Genomic DNA, 15,939 nt, shown 5'->3' with positions numbered 1-15,939 from the left:
TTTTGGACTACATCTTAATTCTTGCATCCTGCTTGAAAGAAAAGTGCTTTCCTCCCCACTCAGTCCCAATTTCCTGTTTCCGTCATGTTCCGTTGCCCCTGTGAGATGCTCGTACCCCAGGTCAAGATATTTGCAGTTGGTACCTTTTCAAAACACAGGAGCCCGAAGGCAGAAATGGAAGGAAGAAACAATGAATTAAGGTCTTTCTTGCTGGAGAAAATTAACGATGCATTCATCTGCTACTGATAAGAACAGTCCCAAATCTCCAATTGTCAGCATTTTAATAACTCGGCTTTTGTATCCGCCTTTGTTTCCAAAAAAAACTCCACCCTCCTTCAAAACTTTCCCTAGCCCACAACCTTTGGTCCTCTCCTCATCTCTTCCCTTTCCTCCCCACTTCCAGCATTTGTTCAAGGAGTCTAGACCCCGTGATGCATCGCCGTCCTCCTCCTCCTTCCACATATTGGCAAACGTTACACAACCACTGGATTGCCCCCAGAGAAGTAACCGTTAGTAATAACATGAATTAAAGCCATTGATTTACTAGCCGATCCGCCTGCCCGGTCAAATGTAGGGAGCACCCGGAAAAAATGGGTGCCTGAAGACTTTTAAGAGTGTTCCGACCAAGGTGTGAATGTCCCGGACACTCACCCATCGTCCGATGTGTCCGTCGTGAACAGTTAGGGCTGGAGAAAGGCGTTTTGGGCAGAGAGAGCTGAGTTTTGGGAAGCCTGCCTTCATTTGCTTGATATTTTTCAGCAAAAGGAGGAGGCTCACTTGATTTTCCTAGGAGGGCACTGTCTTCAAGGCTTGTAGGTTTCGCGGGGGCTGAGAGAGGATGAAAATCAATCTCGTCCACCAGGGAGAAAGCAGGTTCTAAGCTCGCCGTGGGCAGGGAATGTGTCTGTCTATTGTTGGACTGTACTCTCCCGAGCGCTTAGTAGAGCGTTGTGCACACGGCAAGCGTTCAATAAATACGATCGAATGAAACGTCGTAGGAAACGTTAACGCGTGTTTAGTATTTGCCTCGTGTAAGGCTTTAGACATTTGGAGAAAAGCTTTACGGAGGCAAGACAGCTTCCTAATTGGCCTCTCGAGCTATTGAGCAATTCTGGCGCTGGGGATTTGTTCCTTATTTCCCTCAACTACTCTGGGCATCAAGAGAGCAGACCCTCCTCCTTTCTCCCCTCCCCGCTCCCAAAGGCTTGGCAACTAGTTGGTCCACTGGTTTGTGTATTCGTCCACTGGTTTGTGTATTCCTTAAATAGATATTATTACTAAGTAGATATGAGCCGGGACATGTTTTACCCTTTCTCGCTTTTAATAGCAATCCCCTTAGTCTCTAGAGGAAAGTTAGTTATTTTTCTAAATTCAAGTGGCACTGACGAGCTAGATGAATGCGCCTACTTTGGTGCGTTTGACCTCCAAGGAGATTTGCACACTGTGAAAACAGAACGTCGTGAAGTTTGCAGGGCCCTGGAATCTGGAGAAGGAAGGAACTAGATGATAGAGTTTTTTCTAGGTCATTTCCAGTGGAAGCTCTGTTTAATGATTCACATTTTGGTTTATTTCATCCTTCAGTCGTATTTATTGAGCTCTTACTGTGTGCAGAACACTGTACTAAGCGCTCGGGAAAGTACAATACGAAATGAACAGTGACGCCCTGCCCACAACGAGCGTACGGTCCTGCAGTCTTCGAGGTGGGCAGAGGGACGAGCGTCTGCAGAGCGGGTGACCTATTTGATCAGAGCCCTTTAGGAACCTTAAACCTGAGGGATGCTCTTTGATCTCATACGTCACGGGGGTCACGTAGCATGAGAGAAGTGGTAAGCATCGTCATTAGGTGGACCGTAGAGCCAGGACGTAATGCCCGCCATTTCACCGGTACAGTCCCACTAAGAAAACTTTAAACAGGTGCACTGAGCCAAGTAAAACGCTCAAGAACAACTGCCCACCGCCAATTAATTCAGCCTAATTGATTTTTTTAATATGCTGTGCACATAGTGAGCGCTTAACAAATACCAACAGTATTTAATAAAATAAAAATAAAATAAATTTTGGTATTTGTTAAGCACTTACTAAGTGCAAAGCACTGTTCCAAGTGCTGGGGGGGATACAAGGTGATCAGGTTGTTCCACGTGGGGCTCACGGTCTTATTCCCCATTTTACAGACGAGGTCACTGAGGCTCAGAAAAGTTAAGTGACTTGCCCAAAGTCACATAGCTGACAAGTGGCGGAGCCAGGATTCGAACCCATGACCTCTGACTCCCAAGCCCGGGCTCTTTCCACTGCGCCACGCTGCTTCTCTATTAAGTATAACCGCGTAGCGAAGAGGGATAATCCTCTGGACTGTAAACCCGTTGTGGGCGGGGAATGTGTCGGCTATATTGTTGTATATTGTACCTCTCGCCTGCGTTTAGGGTGGTGCTCTGCATACGCTAAGCGCTCAATAAATACGATGGAATGATTGATAATCCACACCTCTCCAGGAGATGGATTAATGGCCACACTTGATGATGAAATCCGAATCCAGACCACAGATGAGTATCAATCCCTGGCCTGGACTCAGAGTCTCTCGATTTTTCCCTTTTAAGGAAAAGGCCGACCTCTTTAAAGGTTTAGAAAAGGCCTCGCTTAAGTTCTCAACTACGGTCCTCTGTATTTTCTCAGCTGGAACATTGATTTCCGGGGATATGCCCAATTCAGTGATTGCAAATTTGGGTAATGGGAGTTTCAAGGTGGCTTCGAAAATCATTCCACATGCGACCACGTAGAGCTGGGCGCCGCCAACGCTCGCAGGCTAACTGGAAAAGAATCCGTCACTGAGAACAATAAAGGCCGTTGAGTAAAATTAATTATTGGACACAGCTGTACCGTTATATCCGTTCCCATAATCACAATGTTTAGTGTTTTTCCTCTTTAAGGGGCTTCACACACATTAACTAATTACTCAGTTTGCTATTGCATTTCATGCTTATCTTGAGTTAGTAAGCCATGAAAGTTCAGTTTCTCCGGTTACAATGTCAGTTTTCTTTCGCCCGTGCTACTTGAGCAGAAAATCCGGGAGCACGTTTTCTGCCTTATGGATTTTTTCTTCTTCTTCCCAGTTGGTACGGAGAGCTCTTGAAATCAGTCATCTGCAAAGCCAAATCACCGGAGGCCCGAACCGTTAACTGGGGTTTTCCATCCACGCTATGTTTCCGGGGGCGATATTCGCCGCATGGGAAAGGCCGTCCGGAACGGGACCGGAGGTTGAGTGTGTGAGAGAGAGATCTGCCTTGGGGGTTCGGGCGAAGGCCGTAGGGGCAGCGAGTCCAGGATTACGGTCCAGTTACTCCCCGCGCTTCCGCTCCGGCAAATCGGAGCACCGGGGAGGAGAACGTCCTGCAGACTCTGGAACTGAGAACCTGCTCGAAGATTCCGTGCTTAATAATAATAATAATAATTATAATGTTGGTATTTGTTAAGCGCTTACTATGTGCAGAGCACTGTTCTAAGCGCTGGGGTAGACACAGGGGAATCAGGTTGTCCCACGTGGGGCCCACGCTCTTCATCCCCATTTTACAGATGAGGTCACTGAGGCACAGAGAAGTTAAGTGACTTGCCCACAGTCACACAGCTTAAGCGGTTTACGTAGCGCACCACCACTGTGGAAGTTGTATTCCTGAAGAACCTCTCGTTCCGGGAAAATCCCACTCCAGACGCAACCATTTCAAATAGGAAACATTCGTGGTGTATCCAGATGGCCAGTCGTTCCCAAACGTGCCTTTCCTCTACGCCTTTCGGATGGCTCGCGGTGGCGGAATCGAGGGACGTTTTCGCGACAGATCTAGTCCTCCCATCTGGGAAGCCCACTCTGTTCAGCTCTTGGGTTTTTAAGCATCCTGGAGCCGCAAACCTGTCCAAAACTCCAGGTTTCTCCCGCTCTAAGCAGCTTCTCGCTTTAAAGGACCAAGACGCGGCCTTTGACAGCGGGAGCTTTATTTGATTGCCCGAAACAGCCTTCCGACACGGCTACGCAAATGCCGTCACTTTTCAACGGGAGCGTGGTGACCTGCCGAAATAGCGTACCACTGGTTTGAGGGGCCAGATCCCCGAAGTCTGAGAGCAAATCAGCCACTAGGCAACCTTTCTATCTGTGGCGGGCCTATCTTCCTTCATTTCGAGGACCCCCGGGGAGAGCCGAGTTGGCTCCAGAAAACCTCTTCTTCCCAAGTGCCAGTGAAATGAGGGACACCATCGTCTAGAGCCGGTGCTCGGTCACTCGAGTGACCCAGGCCGGTGACTTGATGCGGCCAGTTGATTAGACTGCAAGCCCGTCGATGGGCAGGGATCGTCTCCATCTGTTGCCGGATTGTCCATTCCAAGCGCTTAGTCCAGTGCTCTGCGCATAGTAAGCGCTCAATAAATACTATTGAATGAATGGATGGTCCTGGGCAGGTGGCAAGGTTCTACACCTCCCAGTTTATGGGTTCAAAGGAGTATCATTTCTCCCGAAGGGCAAGGTAGTTTGGCAGCTAATGGAGTATTGATATTGACAAATCTCAGCAGTCATTATGATTGGTGTAAACAACTTTAACCAAACCCAAAATTCAGCCCTGGTATTGACAAATCTCAGCAGCCGCTATGGCTGGTGTAAACAACTTTACTCTAACCAAACCCAAAATTCAGCCCTGATATTGACAAATCTCAGCAGCCACCATGGCTGGTGTAAACAACTTTAACCTAATACAAAATGGAGCGCTGATGTTGCCAAATCTCAGCAGCCATTGTGACCAGTGTAAACAACTTTACTCTAACCAAACAAAAACAAAATGCAGCACTGATATTGACAAAGATCAGGAGTCATTTTGACTGGTAAATGCATGGTTCCTATGCGTGTTTTGCAGATCTAGCCTAAAAACGAACGCCCAAAAGTGGTTGGGTGAATGTGAGTTATCCATCACCGCACACCGGAGGTCACAGTGGAAGTTGAGAGGCAAAATCATTTATTGGTAGAAGATAATGGATTTCTTCGTATTATATTTTATAGGCGAGGAGGCATGTACTGAGTTTTTGGGAGAGTCAAGTATAACAGAAGTTGGTAGACACATTCCCGGTTCACAACGCGGGGGATATAGACGTCCGTATAAATAAATAAATGACTTGCAGAACCACGACGCGGACTGTTACGCTCTGAAGTTGCTAACCTCTCTGCTGTTTCATTCTCTTCAAACCACCTTCCATTATAATCCCTTGTTTATCACTGAAGCAGTAATCAACACGATGCGATTTTTTTGTCAACGCGGAGCTTATCAGACCACAGCTATCACTTTCTAGCAGAGTAGACTCTACCTTCCACGATTCGTTTAATTTGGTGTTTTCTAGTCGAGAATTCCTCGTTTTTTTTGTGGATTCACATGTGAGATTTTAAGAGCCATTCCGCTGTGCTATAGGAATAATCATGATACGTATTTTGTGACTGAAGAGATCTGATCAGTCATAGATTTTAAGCTATTTTTCCCACGTTTGAAAGTTCCAGCAAATGAGGTGGAGATTACTCCTTCAATCGGAAGAATGATCAGTATTCCTTTAGACAATTCCCAAGTCGATTTTGGGTCGTTCTATGGGAAATCAGATACCCGTGTTAGAGCTGAAAGTTTCTTGTCCAGTGGCATTTTACATACCGTCTCTGGGTAAATAAAACATCATGAATCAAAGTATTTTAGTGTCTATTATTATTATTATTATTACCGTATTAAAAATAGTCTAGCGTTCAGGCTTGACCCTCTCCCTGGGTTTTGAGGATCACGGTGATGACATCGTAGCCGGTAAATGCCTTGGGTCACGTAATAATATTTGAATGTGAGCATCGGAAACAAAAGTAAATAAACCGAAGACTCTATTTTGCCCCCATCTCCGGTCCGCTCGGCTTAGTGGAAAGAGCACTGACTTGGGAGGACGTGGGTTCTAATCCCACCTCCGCCACTGCTCTGCTGGGTGACCTTGGGCAAGTCACTTAACTCCTCTGTGCTTCAGTGACCTCATCTGTAAAATGGGGATAAAGACCGTGAGCCCCAACCCATTTACCTTGTATCTGCCCCAACACTTAGAACAGGCGCTTGGCGCATAGTAAGCGCTTGACAAATGTTATTAGTATTATTATTATCAACAGCAACAGTTATTGCAACAATCCACTCAGGGAACCCCACTTAAGCCCTCATTTTTTTCTTCTCCCACTCATTTCTCCGTCATCCTTGCGGTTGGATCTGCACCTTTCCTCATCCCTCCCTCTGCCCCAGAGCTTATCCGTAGTTTATTTATGTTAAACATTTGTCTCCCGCTCTAGACGGTAAGCTCGTTGTGGGCAGGGAACCCATCTACCAACCCTGATATGTCGTGCCATCCCAAGTGCTCCATTATAGTGCTCCGCACACGGTGAGCGCTCAATAAATCCGACTGATTCCTGTCTCTGCTTGTTTCTGCCGTAGGCCAGGACACACTTCCGGCTCCTTCTAGCATCTAGCAGCGTGGCTCGGCGGAAAGAGCCCGGGCTTGGGAGTCAGAGGCCATGGGTTCGAATCCCGGCTCTGCCACTTGTCAGCTGTGTGACTTTAGGCAAGTCACTTTGCTTCTCTGGGCCTCAGTTACCTCATCTGGAAAATGGGGATTAACTGTGAGCCTCACGTGGGACCCCCCAGCGCTTAGAACAGTGCTCGGCACATAGTAAGCGCCTAACAAATACCGACATTATTATTATTATCTAATACTGGCACTGGTACCGGAGCCCCAAACCTCAGCGTGGAGATGGGGTTGTTGAGTCAATTGGTCGGATTTATCGATCGCTTACTCGGTTCATAGCACCGGATTCTTGGAACGTCAGCTCCCAGTATCTAAGCCGCAATGGCCTCGTCTGCAACTCCCCTACGTGAACTTCTTTATCTAGAGATGACTATTTTTTGAACTACTCCCCTTCCCTCCCCCCGGCTTCCTTCTTAATGGCGACTCTGCTTTTGATTTGAATGCCAGCTTAAATGTGCCATCATTTTGTCCCTGAAACAAAACAAACAATATTCTGCCTAACCATGGGCCACTTAGGTTTTATTTTTCAAAAATTGGAAGGTTTCTTAAGATAACATCAGTTTGTTTTGATCCTAATAGGAAGAGCTTTAGGGCCAGGAAAGCAATTATTTCCACATGGATAGGTCTTGTATTTTCTCCGACTTAAACATCATCTACCTCGGTTGCGCAACTGAATGTGCGCTTTAAAGAAATCGGGAACATATTTGCGGTCGCTTGAATGTATTTCAAAATCCCGAGCCGTTGTTGTTCGAAAACATACAGTCAGCGGTAGCCTGTGGCCACGTGGACGGATCCTTAGAGGAGGTGAATCGGCTTTGCCTCGGAAGCCGATTGCTAAATACGGTAACGAGCGATTGGCGGTTATTAAAAGCGGAGCCGTTCTGCCCACATTCATGGAACTCCTACCTCCGCGACCATTCGGTTTGACGTCTGTGGCGTTTGGGGATCGGTAGGAGGAGAACAAACGCGCGAAACCCCGCTGCGTGCTTCACTTAGCAGGGTTGGTTTGCAGTCGGTAATGCAATTTCCACCACTCCTCAGGGGAAACAAAAAATGAGGCAGAAGGGGAGTGCAAATGACGAGGCGAGGCGTCTTTGTGGCTCGGGGTTAACTTGGTAGGGACCGACGTGCTGGAAACGGTGGGGCTTGGTTGGAGATTGAAACTTATTTACCACCATCACGTCTTCCTGTCTCTAGTTTGAGGTGACGCCCGCTTCCCGATCGTGGACCCCTTTAACATTTAGAGCAGTGCCGTGCGTGGAGTAGGTGCTCACCCGATACTACCGATTGAGTCAGTCGGGCGTATTTATTGAGCGCTTACTGCGTACGGATCGCTCTACAGAGTGCTTGGGAGAGTACGGTAGAGCAGACGCATTCCCTGCCCACGGTGAGCTTACGGTCTAGAGGGGGAATTACCGACTGATTGGTGGATTGCGAGCCCAGGTGGACATGAGGGAAGAGGAAGAGGGAGAATCCCGGGATGGGGAGGGAAGGGGAGAACAGTTCTTTATTCTCCTCCTCTACCCACTCCACCGAGTCGGGGTGGATCGAGGGCCGTGGGAAGCAAGAGCCGGACCGCGTAGCTGGGAGGGATCCCGGTAGCGGGGAAGCGGGAAGCCACCTCGAGAAGGCCAGGAAACTGTGTCCCGCAGGCTGGAATCACACGGTCACGCCCTAGCCTGCGCTCATATACCCCCAGGCCCTGACCCTTTGGGGCGGGCACCCGAGAGGACCGGCACCTCTTCGGCTAGACTTAGCCAACCGGGAAGGAGTGGACCCTGGCGCCCCAGACTCCCGCAGGCCGATCCAAACAGCCGAAAGGGCGATCCCAAGCCGGTTGGCGGAACGCACCCCCCTCACCCTACCTCTGCTTCAGGAGAATGCAAAGGCGTGAAGCCTCACATCCCCGCCAAATACTGAGGCACCCTTTGTCCGGGGCCGGCGTGCTCTCTCCTCTCTCGATCTCGCCCGCGTTTGAGTGACGGTGCCTCGCTTTATTTTTAACTCGACCTCCGGCTTGGTCCCACGGAGATTCTGCTGTGCCCGTTTGGTTCAGCGTGAAATGTGTGACGTCCACGGTGCCCGACGGAGAGGGCCAGAAGGTTCTGTAGATCACGGTGCTTTATTTCTTTGCTGGGGGGGGCGAAGAAAGGCAAAAAAGCAGGGAGCGCCCCTCGAAAGCCGATGCGGATTGAATTAACGTGGTTTTGGGCCCGTTTCGTTTCCCGTGATCTCTGAGCCCTCGGACCACGCCGGGCCTAATGACTTCCAGGCCCCTCCGAGGGCCCCGATGAGGAGCTGGCGGTGCGGAGACCAGCCGTCCCCCTGCGTCCGGGTCACAATGACGTTCTTGTCGTCATCGGGTTCAAAAGTTCCGCCCTCCCAGTTCGATTTGACATTTCTGCTTTCCGGCCCCTTGTTTGAATGCCTTCTTTTATTCGAGTTCCTTCTGGGTCAAGGTCGAAGATATTTCTTATTAAATTTTGTTATCTTTGTCTTCTGTTGCAATTCCCCAGCCTCACGGTAGCGCCGTTGCTAATCTCTGTTTAGTATGCAGCTTTACACACACCAAAAAAGACCCGGCTTGGGTGTGAGCGAGACTTTACTAATCCAGAGTTCAATTTTATCGGTGGGTTTGATTGAAAAAAATAACAACAAACCAACTTGCGGTCCATCAGTGGTGTTTATTGAGCGCTTACTGTGTGCCGAGCGCCGTGCTAAGTGCTGGGAGAGTATAATACAACAGAGTCGGTGGGCTTGTTCCCTGTTCCTAGGGAGCTTTTCAGTCTACAGTTTTGCACGTCTCTGATCTATCAGGGAAGTCAAGGAAAATGCATTGCCTACTCACGGGAAACATTCAACTTTTATTGATTTTGGGGTATTTGTTAAGTGCTTCCTTTGTGCCAGGCACTGTACCAAGCACTGGGGAAGATGCGTGCCGATCAGGTTGGACACAGTCCAGGTGCTCTATGGGGCTCACAGTCTTAATCCCCATTTTCAGATGAGGTAACTGAGGCCCAGAGAAGTGAAGTGACTTGCCCGGGGTCACACAAGTAGCGGAGACAGGATCAGAACCCAGGTCCTTCTGACTCCCGAGCCCTTGCTCTATTAGGCCGTTCTGCGTCCTCTTTCCTCTTTCCCCTGGAAAACCAAGTAAGATCCAAACGCGCTCCGGACTTTGCTTTTTAAGGAGGCGACGTCTGTGACAGAGGCCCAGAGGCAGAATGATTTGGCGGCTTTCAAACGCCAGCTCCCAAAATCGTGTTCTCCGAGGCGGAAAGAACGGATGGTTGAGGTGTTGGAGCACCGGGCTCCCACCGCCGCCCGCGTTCCCGGTAGACTCGTCCAGCACCAAACACTTGTTTCGAGGAAGTTTCTGTCTCTATCCTAAACCTGCAGCCGCCCTTTAAAACGTTTCTCTGGTGTTCGCTCTTCAGTGGAGAGTCACCCAGGGGACACTCAATCAACCAATCAGTGGCTCAGTCGTATTTACTGAGCGCTTACTGTGGGCAGAGCACTGTACTAAGCATTTGGGATGAGTTTTAGCTGATGGCAGAAAGGTAGAGCTCACCACCCCTCTCCTCTCTCCCCCCATCCTGTTTTCTGCAAACTGTCACCTTTCGGGCTCCTCTCGAGGGTGTGTTTTCCTACCTTGCTGCCAATTCTGCCTTATCCCGACCTTGTCCAGTTTCCCCGTCCCTCTTGAGATGTGGAGCGCCAGACCAGACGCAGAACCACGATAACCTCTGCCCACCGCCGCGGAGCCAGAAGGGATTACCGTCCAGTTTCTGCACGCGGACATTAGGGCGCTGCATTAGAGGATCGTATCCGGGAATCCCTCCGACACCGATTCGTCTTTAGGTCGACGGCCCCTTGCAGAGGGAGGCCTGCTGTTTCGCTTTCGGACTTGGGCTGATGACTTTATTCCAATTTGTCTTTATTCCACTTGGACCTCAGTCCCCTCAATTTCCCAACTCCCCAATTTCTCAAGATCTTCTGCAATTTTCCTCCCCTCAGCAAGCGCTAGGAGCGGCTCCCAAGGAAGATACGTTCGCAAATGGAATTTTGCGTGTGCTCAGTCGATGCTATTTCCGCCATCACTGAAAGCCATTTTCTGTGCGTGTCCATCCTCCTGCTTCCCTCTTCCCCTCCCCTCAAATGGGAGAGGTGGCCTCATGATTTCATCCGCTCTCTGTCACGACGGATTCTCATTTCGTCGACCGGCGTAAAGGAGATATTTTCTTAGGTTTCCTTTTGTTTTTTTGGCTCTGGTGATAGCTTGAGAGACAGTGGAAAGAAACGTTATTTTAATGGGTTGGTGCCTCTAATTCAATAAAAGGCAAGTCTTTTATTTCTTATCTGCATTCCTTATCTGCCGTTCCAGGATCATAGAGAGAGAGAGGAGCCTTAAGATGTTGGTTACGTCTCAGAGTGATGTTAGGCTACAAATTTCCTTGTTTGCTTTAGGTGTTTGTTTTTGCAGGGAGAGCGCAGAAGGAATGGGAAGGGACAGGTGTACTGCATTCTTAGTATATATAATAAGCCCTGGGAAGCAAGGAAGGGACTGGAAAACAGAATCTGTCAGCTACCTTTATTATTTTAAACATGCAATAAGACTTGGCAGGAATAAAAGGAAGTGTTTTTCTATTGTCTTTGCGTGCAAACTGGTTTTGTTACTCTCCGTGCCAGAATGAAATGCACACGTCCTTTGCTGAATATTTTGAAAAAGAGGGTGTGTGCTGTGTACATTATTGTAGCCCGCGGGCTATTTCTGTTATTTCCTACTTCTCGGGCAAATTACGAGGAGGAGAATAAACAGGAGTTCTCCCGCACAGAGCTGCAGCGTACAATTCACGGCTGGCCGCGTGGGACTGGACTTGGATACTGGTGAAAGGGCGAATGAGAGAGATTAGCAAAATAGAGACATGAGACAAGTTTTCACCGAAGGGTCCTGCTTCAACCACCTGTGCCTCTGACAGCCAGAGTCAAGTTCTCTTTCTAATGTGCTTTCAAATAATTTGTCTGCTCTGTCCTGTAGAATTGACTTCATTTTTTTTTTCGAAACCATGCTTTTTTAAATGGTATTTGCTACTTGCTTATTCTGCGCCAGACACTGTATTAAGTTCTGTGGCAGATACAAGATATTCAGGTCGGACACAGACCGTGTCGCACGTGGGACTGGTAGTCTTCATTCTGTTGTATTGTACTCTCCCAAGTGCTTAGTACAGTGCTCTGATTTCTGAGCCCCCATTTTACGGGTGAGGCAACTGAAGGACTGAGAAGTTAAGTGACTTGCCCAAGGTCACAGAGCAGACAAGTGGCAGAGCCGGGATTAGAATCCAGATACTCTGACTTCTGGGCCCACGCTCATTCCACTAAGCCACTCTACTTGTCATTTTGGCGTTGATAGCTCATTTTTTATTAATGCAATACATTACATTTTCATCCAGTCTCAATTTGGCAAAGACGATACCGAAAACTAAGTCATCAGGTTGTGAAAGTCTCTCTTGCCTCTGGGTGTGGGTCTTTTTCATGGTTTAGTTAGACTCTACCATCGTTTTCATTACAGAACAAGAAATCTCATTTTTCCCCACTCTTGGTAGAAGCGAACTCGACTTCTCTCTCTCTCTCTCTCTCTCTCTCTCTTTTGGTATTCGTTAAGCACTTACAGCGTGCCAGGCATTGTACTAAACTCTGGAGTAGATACGAGATAAAGAGGTGGGACACAATCCATTTCCCACACAGGTTTAATCCCCATTTTACAGAGGAGGTAACTGAGGCCCAGGGAAGTGAAGCGATTTGCCCAAGCTCACGCAACCGACAAGTGGCGGAGCTGGGATCGGAACCCACGTCCTTCTGACTTCCCGGCCCGTGTTGCGTCCGCTAGGCCACGTGCTTCTCTGCCTCCTGAGGCCCAGGTTAGGGGTTCAGGGGCCACTTACTTCCTGTTGTTGCGGGAGCCTGAGCCAGCTGGGTAGCCAACATGGGGGAGCGAGGCTAAGCCTCGGGTTTTCAAGCAGTCGTATTTATTGAGCGCTTACCGTGTGCGGAGCACTCTCCAAAGCGCCTGGGAGCGTAAAATACAACTGAGTTGGCAGGCACTTTCCCTGCCCACCAGGAGCTCCTAGAGAGGGAGACAGACATTCAAATAAACTATGGTTGTGTACGTAAGTGCCGGGGTTGAGGGAGCGGAGGAGAAAAACTGCTAGACAGAATGTTACTCGTATGTTGGCCTCCTCTAAAGATAATTTGGTTGTTTTTTTAGTAGCAATAAAGACTTATTTAGTTTAGAACTTATTTAGTTTAAAACTTATTCAGAAGAAACCATTTTCTACCATGGTTCAACCGATCATGGTTTGGACAGTCGATCGATTTTTCAAGGTCGCTTCAGCCGCATTCAGCAACCGTAGACGGATTAGACCGGAAAATGGCGATGGATACAGTTACGATTTTGGCTAATCCGATTACTGTTTCTTCTTTATTTTTAGTTTTTTCCATTTCTCTCTGGAATTAAACAAGTCATCTTCTGAACTAGGCTAATTGAAATGACTTTCAGACCAAACACCATCTCATCTGAGGTAGCCTAAAAGTCGATGCCAAGTATATTTTTGACCTAAGTGACCTAATTGGCTAAGGTAGGACTAGTCTTTGATTACCATTCGATTTAGGAGGGAACGGGAAATTCCATCTGCAAAGCTGCTCTGGAAAAACAACTCGAGTTACGGGTAATAATTATGAGTTCTGTGGTGTGAGGGAGATGAAGTGCGGTCGGCAGAGGTTATGGAGCATCTATCGATTGAGCGCCCGATCGGTGCGGTACGTTGGTTCAGAGAGAGGCCCGTTCCCCGCTCGGAAGGAGTTTACATTCCAGCAGCGCTCGGCGTTTGTAGATTTTGATTCAACTGGGCATAATTGAAATGATTTCAGGGGAGTAAATCTCCCTAAGGGCCAACACGTTCTATGTAGCTGGCCTGATGAGGCTCTCAAATCACTTCGAATTCAGCCTGGGCGGCAGAGGACCTGTGTTCTAATCCTAGCTCCGCCACCCGCGTGCCGTGTGCTGTTAGGCAAGTTCGCTTCTCTGTGCCTTAGTTTCCTCATCTGTAAAATGGGGATTCGATGCTTGTCTCTCCTGCTTAGACTGTGAGATCCATGTGGGACCACGGCCCGCCCTGATTAACTGTGTCTTCCCCAGCGCTTAGAACAGTGATCGACTTATAGTCAGAGCCCAACAAATAGCCTGATCGTCATTAGGGGGTAGTGACTACGGTCCTCTGCACACAGTGAGCACTCAATACATAGGACTGAATGAATCGATGAATGAATGCTTGGCCCGGAGACCCCGTAGCAAGAAGATGATGGTAATGATAATAATTGTGTTATCTAAGTGCTTTACTTTTTGCCAGGGACTCTACTAAGTGTTGGGGTGGATACAGGCAGGTCAGGTTGGACAGAGTCCCTGTCCTACTTAATAATAATAATTATGGTATTTGTTAAGCGCTTACTATGTGCCAAGCACTGTTCTAAGCGCTGGGTAGATGCAAGGTCATCAGGTTGTCCCACGTGGGGCTCACGCTTTTAATCCAGATGAGGTAACTGAGGCACAGAGAAGCCAAGGGACTTGCCCAAGATCACACAGCAGGCAAGTGGCAGAGCCGGGAGTCGAACCCACGACCTATGACTCCGAAGCCCAGGCTCTTTCCACTGAGCCGCGCTGCTCCTCTATGCTCCCTCGTAGACGGAGAGAACCATTTGGTGGGTCGGGCTTAGCTTCCTCTCTTTCTGGACTTCCTCTCATTGTCCCGTACAGAAGTCTGCAATCGGGGAAGCACTGCCTGTCTTCCTCTCAGACCCGCTGAAAATTGCAGATCGCCTGTGGGTTTTGTAGTTTGTTTGTCTTTTAAAGAGACTGGCTTATATAACGGGTCCTAGATTCAGGAGATTTTCAAGCTCTTCTTCGCCAGACGTGGGCCGGGAACGTGTCCGCTACCTCTGTTATATTGCACTTTCCCAAGCGCTCCGTACAGTGCTCTGCGCACAGTGAGTGCTCAATTAAATGCCTTGATTACTCCGTGTCGCGAACCATCACGCTATCCGTGGCTCAGTGGAAAGAGCCCGGGCTTGGGAGTCAGAGGTCGTGGGTTCGTATCCCGGCTCTGCCACTCGTCAGCTGGGTGACTGTGGGCGAGTCACTTCGCTTCTCGGTGCCTCAGTGACCTCATCTGGAACATGGGGATGAAGACTGTGAGCCTCACGTGGGACAACCTGATTCCCCTGTATCTACCCCAGCGCTTAGAACGGTGCTCTGTAGTAAGCACTTAACAAATACCAACATTATATTCTTCCTAATAATTGTGGTATTTGGTAACTCCTTATAATAAGTTTGGTGTTTATTGATGATATGTGGGCTGGTGGTTAAACGCTCGCTCTGTGTGAAGCACTGTACCGAGCGGTGGGGTTGATGCACGTAAGCAGATCCGAATCCCTGTAACTGCATCCCGTCGAAATGCATTTGAAACCTTTCCGGGGCTAACTGCTCTAGATAGGGAAGTGCCGTTCTGTCGAGGGGGACTCATTCTCTTGTGAGGTTTAAAGCTTTATAGCTGAGAAATAACGGTCTGCTCTTCCTCTCCCTTGAAGGACAGCTTCACTGCTAGTGCGGGCATTCAGATACCGACACCAGTTGCTTTCAGTCCAGCAGATAATGGTGTTTGTTGAGCACCTAATGGGTGCCGAGCACCGTACTAAGCATTGGAGCGAGTACAGTACAGTTGTACTCGCAATTCGCAGAGAAGCAGCGTGGCTCAGTGGAAAGAGCACGGGCCCGGGAAAGAGCACGGGCTTTGGAGTCAGAGGTCACGAGTTCAAATCCCAGCTCTGCCGCTTGTCAGCTGGGTGACTGTGGGCAAGTCACTTCACTTCGCTGTGCCTCGGTTCCCTCATCTGCCAAATGGGGATTAAGACTGTGAGCCCCACGTGGGACAACCTGATTCCCCTCTGTCTACCCCAGCGCTTAGAACAGAGCACTGTTCTAAGCAAATACCAACATTGTTATTATCATTATTGGTAGGCTCGTCTGGACGTGTAAGCGGCCCCGTAAACACACGGTGCTTAGCACATTACCATCTACAACAAGTGCTCAATTAAGACGATCAGCCCTGTAAACGGCGGGGAGGGCGATTCGTCAGTCAGTGAGGTTTATTGAGCACTCACTTTGTGCCGAGCACTGTACTGAGCACTCGGGAGAGTAGAATATAACAGACACAGTCCCGTCCACAGCGAGCTTACTGCCAACAGAAGAGGTAGTCCGTTGGTCGATTCTCAGAGTTACAAGAGACGGTCTCTTGGTGGATTCTCACTGTTCCCAATCTGGCCCAG

The 15,939-nt window shown here is 48.7% G+C and overlaps 1 protein-coding gene across 3 annotated transcripts in view; it reads left to right on the top strand.

Moving 5' to 3' along the window:
- Nucleotides 1–15,939, top strand: part of TMEM135 (transmembrane protein 135) — a 188,052-nt gene that overhangs the window by 79,025 nt on the left and 93,088 nt on the right. The gene's annotated exons all lie outside the window — the stretch shown is intronic.

Source organism: Ornithorhynchus anatinus, chromosome 20 (assembly GCF_004115215.2).
Source record: "Ornithorhynchus anatinus isolate Pmale09 chromosome 20, mOrnAna1.pri.v4, whole genome shotgun sequence".
Classification (NCBI taxonomy): domain Eukaryota; kingdom Metazoa; phylum Chordata; class Mammalia; order Monotremata; family Ornithorhynchidae; genus Ornithorhynchus; species Ornithorhynchus anatinus.
This window is presented reverse-complemented; position numbering and strand designations above follow the sequence as displayed.